Source organism: Oncorhynchus clarkii, chromosome 22, assembly GCF_045791955.1.
Source record: "Oncorhynchus clarkii lewisi isolate Uvic-CL-2024 chromosome 22, UVic_Ocla_1.0, whole genome shotgun sequence".
Lineage (NCBI taxonomy): Eukaryota > Metazoa > Chordata > Actinopteri > Salmoniformes > Salmonidae > Oncorhynchus > Oncorhynchus clarkii.
The window spans coordinates 7,490,108-7,497,096 of record NC_092168.1 but is presented as its reverse complement, the minus strand read 5'-3'; positions in this window follow the sequence as shown (position 1 = coordinate 7,497,096).

Genomic DNA, 6,989 nt, shown 5'->3' with positions numbered 1-6,989 from the left:
AGTGGAAATGTTTTGGGGGATTCAGTTCATTTGCATGGCAAAGAGGGATTTTGCAATTAATTGCAATTCATCTGATCACTCTTCATAACATTCTGTAGTATATGCAAGTTGCCATCATACAAACTGAGGCAGCAGACTTTGTGAAAATTAGTATTTCTGCCATTCTCAAAACCATGACTGTACTGTTGTTTCAGGGGTATTAGCTCAGAGCAGTTCTATTACAAAGCAGTCTATAATTTGCCAAGTGTGATCTAACCTTAAAATGAACTGTTCTACTCTCAAAAGTCACAAGTACAACTCCCTTCCCAGGGGGTAACATTGGTGGAAAATCATTCATGATCAGGATGTATACTGAATGAAAAAGGATGTGTGTTTTGTTTTGTCTGGGGAAATATGTTTTTCAAACATCATTTCAACCAGATAATGACATTTTTTCCATCTTTACATTGGCATTAGTACCATGTGTTTGGCATTCATGCATCTGCTCAGTGTTATTGAACACAGCCCTGTTGTTAATGCTCCTGGAGAACATTGGTGAGGAGCTGGATGCCATCCTGGAGCCCCTGCTGCTCAAGCAGACTGATGCCATCTGCATCCACCTGGGAGACTCCACTATCAAGTACAAAAGACCCAAAGTACACTCCAGACTCCAGACTTTTGCTTCTACATTACCACAAAGCTCTACAACCTCCACTACCTGCCTGAAATCTCTGTTAAGGTTACACACACACACACACACACACACACACACACACACACACACACATAATTCCATTCCATTTTTCCATTCCATTCCATTTTTTTTTACCTTTATTTAACTTGGCAAGTCAGTTATGACCAAATTCTTATTTTCAATGACTGCATAGTAACAGTGGGTTAATTGCCTTGTTTATGGGTAGAACGACATATTTTTGCCTTGTCAGCTCGGGGATTTGATCTTGTAATTTTTCGGTTACTAGTCCAACGCTCTAACCACTAGGCTCCCCGCCTCCCTTACTTTAGATTTGCGTGTATTGTGTTTATTGTTGTGAAATTGTTAGATATTACTGCACTGTTGGAGCTAGAAACACAACAAGCATTTCGCTACACCGGCAATAACATCTGCTAAACACGTGTCTGTGACAAATACAATTTAATTTGACACACACACAAACAACAGTATTATACTCTTCACATACTGATTTGAAACATGCCTCTGTTCTAATTTAGTGTTAAAGGAGGATGCATACCAAAATACAATGAAAACGTTTTGTGAATAAGTAACAGCCATAGATGATAACTCTGTTATACTTCATGATCACTCTACTGGATTTGAGAAATGTTTCAAAACCACACATGGCTAAGGAAACATGTGTGGACCAATTTAGACAATTGCATTTGAAGGAAACTAGCATTGGTGCTCCATAGGGGTTGAACTTGTGAGACTTAACACATCTACTTGCTTAGAACAACGACAGCTATGGAAGCATAAGACTCTGCACATACTCTGTTCTTCCCTAAGCGTGACTGTACAGTACGTAGGTTCTATCCATAGCCGAGTGGCACATCTGCCTGAAGCAGGTATGAGCTTCTTCTAATGAGCCTTCCCTGCTCATTCACGCTTCCCAGAACTCACTGGCATGCAGATGGGAACTCTTTTCAACTCTGCCAAGGAGAGAGAGTGCTATCTTGTGCTATTGGTGCTAAGCGAAGTGAAAATGATACAATGTAGAATCATAGGGGAGCTTTCTCCCTTCTCATGTAGTCTTTTGAAACATTATCTGTGCCAGGCATAATGACTGAGTATCATCGTAGCACAGTAGCATAGTGGCATAGTCTATTGTAATAGGCCTCTATTATTTCTATATAAAAATTGTGACAAGTTCAGACTTTTATAATGTTGTTTAAACTTCAAATACGGTACTACTCTTTCAACAAAACAGCACAAAAAAGATCCACTCTGCAGAATCATTTTCAGACTGTGAGATACTGCCAGAGTATGATACACTATATATACAAAGTATGTGGACACCCTTCAAATGAGTGGACTCTTATTTTACCCACACCTGTTGCTGACAGGTGTATCAAATCGAGCACACAGCCATGCAATCTCCATAGACAAACATTGGCAGTAGACTTGCCTTACTGAAGAACTCAGTGGCTTTAAACATGGCACCGTCATAGGATGCCAACTTTCCAATAAGTCAGTTTTGTTACATTTCTGGCCTGCTAGAGCTGCCCCAGTCAACTGTAAGTGCTGTTATTGTGAACTGGAATTGTCTAGGAGCAACAATGGCTCAGCCGCGAAGTGGTAGGCCACACAAGCTCACAGAACGGGACCGTTGAGTGCTGAAGCGCGTAGCGTGTAAAAATCATCTGTCCTCGATTGCAGCACTCACTACCGAGTTCCAAACTGCCTCTGGAAGCAACGTCAGCACAATAACTGTTCGTCGGGAGCGTCATGAAATGGGTTTCCGTGGCCGAGCAGCCGCACACCAGCCTAAGATCACCATGCGCAATGGCAAGCGTCGGCTGGAGTGGTGAATCATGATTCACTATCTGGCAGTTCGACGGACGAATCGGGGTTTCGCTGATTCCAGGAGGACGCAACCTGCCAAAATGCATAGTGCCAACTGTAAAGTGTGTTGGAAGAATAATGGTCTGTTGTTGTTTTTCATTGTTCGGGTTAGGCCCCTTCGTTCCAGTGAAGGGAAATCTTAATGCTACAAGCATACAATGACATTCTCTATGATTCTGTGCTTCCAACTTTGTGGCAACAGTTTGGGGAAGGCCCTTTCCTGTTTCAGCATGACAATGCCCCCCGTACATAAGGCAAGGTCCATACAGAAATAGTTTGTTGAGATTGGTGTGGAAGAACTTGATTGGCTTGCACACACAGTGCACTGACCTCAACCCCATCGAACACCTTTGGGATGAATTGGAATGCCGACTGCGAACCAGGCCTAATCGCCCAACATCAGTGGCCGACCTCACTAATGCTCTTGTGGCTGAATGGAATCAAGTCCCCGCAGCAAATGTTCCAACGGTAGGTGGAAATCCTTCCAAGGAAGAGTGGAGGGGGGACCAACTCCATGTTAATGCCCATGATTTTGGAATGCTGTGTTCAACAAGCAGGTGTCCACATACTTTTGTAGTGGATGTAGTGTATCTCTCTCAAAGGGGGGAGGGAGTGAAGATTACGCACTGCAGTTTCAGGGTCATAGCACATGAGCAAAGATGCATTTACCCCCCAACACACATCAGCCAATCACTCAATAATGTTCCATTTAACATAGCTCCCCATGCAACACTAATACAAGCGAGTGAGTATGAGCCCTCAAGAAAAAGCAATTTCCAGAAAAGGCACATTAAAGTGAATTGTATTACAGAGAAAAAATGCATTACAGAAGATCGCATTTCAAGCATCTATTTGCAAGGCCGTCTGCCTGTTTTTTATGGGCCACCATTAAATAGATTCAGCACATTTTTCATTTGAATTTTTTTTTGGGGGGGGGACTGCCTACAGTACACTCTCATCATAGGCTCTCATTATTCACATCAAGCCATATTTGAAATAAAATACCTCCAATCGGAGCAGGCCTAGGCCCCTTTAAGCCAGGCTAAAGGACCTGAGGAGAGCGGGAAGAGATTTGAAAATGGGAGCTCTGGGATTTATACAGACTCAGAGGGTCTTTACCACCAGCCGAGTGGGCCACGGCATCGATAGAAATGTAATTAGGGGCCTGGAGATGTGCACTCATTTATTTAGATGCCAGATATTAGCTTTTAACCTCTAGCATAGAATATCCTAAGGACAGGGTGTCTGGGTTGAGATGTGCTCACTTCCCTCGCTCCCATTTGTGGTTCTTTGGATAGAGGAAAAAGCAGGCTATTGCAGGAACACGTACTGTAGCTTTACAGAGAAAGTTGGCACTGTTGGATTGGATAGTAGCGAAGCGTGAATCATAACAGCAGCACTATCTCTCTCACTTGTTTTCTCTTTCTCTCTCTCTTTATCACACACACACACACACACACACACACACACACACACACACACACACACACACACACACACACACACACACACACACACACACACACACACACACACACACACACACTACTGTAGAGTCTATAGTGGATGTTTGTGAAAGCTGATATACAGTGCCTTGCGAAAGTATTCGGCCCCCTTGAACTTTGCGACCTTTTGCCACATTTCAGGCTTCAAACATAAAGATATAAAACTGTATTTTTTTGTGAAGAATCAACAACAAGTGGGACACAATCATGAAGTGGAACGACATTTATTGGATATTTCAAACTTTTTTAACAAATCAAAAACTGAAAAATTGGGCGTGAAAAATTATTCAGCCCCTTTACTTTCAGTGCAGCAAGCTCTCTCCAGAAGTTCAGTGAGGATCTCTGAATGATCCAATGTTGACCTAAATGACTAATGATGATAAATACAATCCACCTGTGTGTAATCAAGTCTCCGTATAAATGCACCTGCACTGTGATAGTCTGAGAGGTCCGTTAAAAGCGCAGAGAGCATCATGAAGAACAAGGAACACACCAGGCAGGTCCGAGATACTGTTGTGAAGAAGTTTAAAGCCGGATTTGGATACAAAAATATTTCCCAAGCTTTAAACATCCCAAGGAGCACTGTGCAAGCGATAATATTGAAATGGAAGGAGTATCAGATCACTGCAAATCTACCAAGACCTGGCCGTCCCTCTAAACTTTCAGCTCATACAAGGAGAAGACTGATCAGAGATGCAGCCAAGAGGCCATGATCACTCTGGATGAACTGCAGAGATCTACAGCTGAGGTGGGAGACTCTGTCCATAGGACAACAATCAGTCGTATGTTGCACAAATCTGGCCTTTATGGAAGAGTGGCAAGAAGAAAGCCATTTCTTAAAGATATCCATAAAAAGTGTAGTTTAAAGTTTGCCACAAGCCACCTGGGAGACACACCAAACATGTGGAAGAAGGTGCTCTGGTCAGATGAAACCAAAATTGAACTTTTTGGCAACAATGCAAAACGTTATGTTTGGCGTAAAAGCAACACAGCTGAACACACCATCCCCACTGTCAAACATGGTGGTGGCAGCATCATGGTTTGGGCCTGCTTTTCTTCAGCAGGGACAGGGAAGATGGTTAAAATTGATGGGAAGATGGATGGAGCCAAATACAGGACCATTCTGGAAGAAAACCTGATGGAGTCTGCAAAAGACCTGAGACTGGGACGGAGATTTGTCTTCCAACAAGACAATGATCCAAAACATAAAGCAAAATCTACAATGGAATGGTTCAAAAATAAACATATCCAGGTGTTAGAATGGCCAAGTCAAAGTCCAGACCTGAATCCAATCGAGAATCTGTGGAAAGAACTGAAAACTGCTGTTCACAAATGCTCTCCATCCAACCTCACTGAGCTCGAGCTGTTTTGCAAGGAGGAATGGGAAAAAATGTCAGTCTCTCGATGTGCAAAACTGATAGAGACATACCCCAAGCGACTTACAGCTGTAATCGCAGCAAAAGGTGGCGCTACAAGGTATTAACTTAAGGGGGCTGAATAATTTTGCACGCCCAATTTTTCAGTTTTTGATTTGTTAAAAAAGTTTGAAATATCCAATAAATGTCGTTCCACTTCATGATTGTGTCCCACTTGTTGTTGATTCTTCACAAAAAAATACAGTTTTATATCTTTATGTTTGAAGCCTGAAATGTTGCAAAAGGTCGCAAAGTTCAAGGGGGCCGAATACTTTCGCAAGGCACTGTATCGTGTTTGTCCTGTACTGTATGTGTTTACTGTAGGAGACCCTGCTGAGCTTCATGATCACCCCCAAAGAGCATGCAGGACCAGCTGCAGGACATCGTGGTGGCCAGGGTGAGGCCTGATCTAGAGGAGGAGAAACAGGCCCTCATACTGCAGGGTGCCAAGAACAAGAGGTAATGGCTTAGAGAGAGTGGGGTGGGAAGAAAGAGAGAGAGAGGGAGGTTGGGAATACTAGGAAAATAATACTCACAGATGAAATTAAAAGTAATGGGCAACAAATGGGGGAGTTCCAATCATTCAGTGTGTTCAAACAAAGAAACAGGTAGCATAGCAGACTCTGGTACTAATCACATCACTGACCTTTAACCTTTCAACCCCTCTCTGGCAACATGTTTGATTGACAGCCTTCAGAAGTTGTGAATACTGCCTGCTCCTTTAACTTAAGGGCAAATACTGAATCCAAAATGTATGCCTAGTGGATTGACAGACACATCCAAAACATAGCAGCCTTCAGAACAGGCTACAGTCCTAGAGTCCTACCAGCTATGTTAGATTTAATGCAGTGGCATCACTTTGAGAGATTTAATGGCCACTTCACAAGACACACGTCTGCATAATGAATAGAAATTATGGGAGATGAGAATAACTGTCAATGCAGCCTGACTAATAAATTACCTGTTGCACGTCAGCTGTCAGTGTTTGCTCTTCATAATTTGTATAGCTCTTGACAAATAATGGGTCTCTGGTACTGGAGCCACTTTGAATGAATGACAAAGCATTGGCCATGCTAAATATTGGCTGAAATGTGGCAAAAGGTCGCAAAGTTCAAGGGGGCCGAATACTTTCGCAAGGCACTGTATGTTCTGTGATACTCACAGACATGATTCAAACAGTTTTAGAAACTTCAGCGTGTTTCCTATCCAAATCTACTAATAATATGCATATCTTGTATTCTGGCGATGAGTAGCAGGCAGTTGAATTTGGGCACGCTATTTTTCCATAAGTGAAAATGCTGCCCCGTATCCCGAATAAGTTTTAAGCAAAATTCTGGAGAAATTGGTAGTCAAACAGCTATAGAATTTTTTAAGTGCCAACTGATTTGTTTTAAATTCCAACATGTTTTTTGTGCCCACCACAGCACAGAGACAGCCTTCGTTAAAGTGGTAAATTATCTTAGAGCCTACACAGATGCCAAACAGCTCTCTGTCCTTGTAGTCTTAGATGTA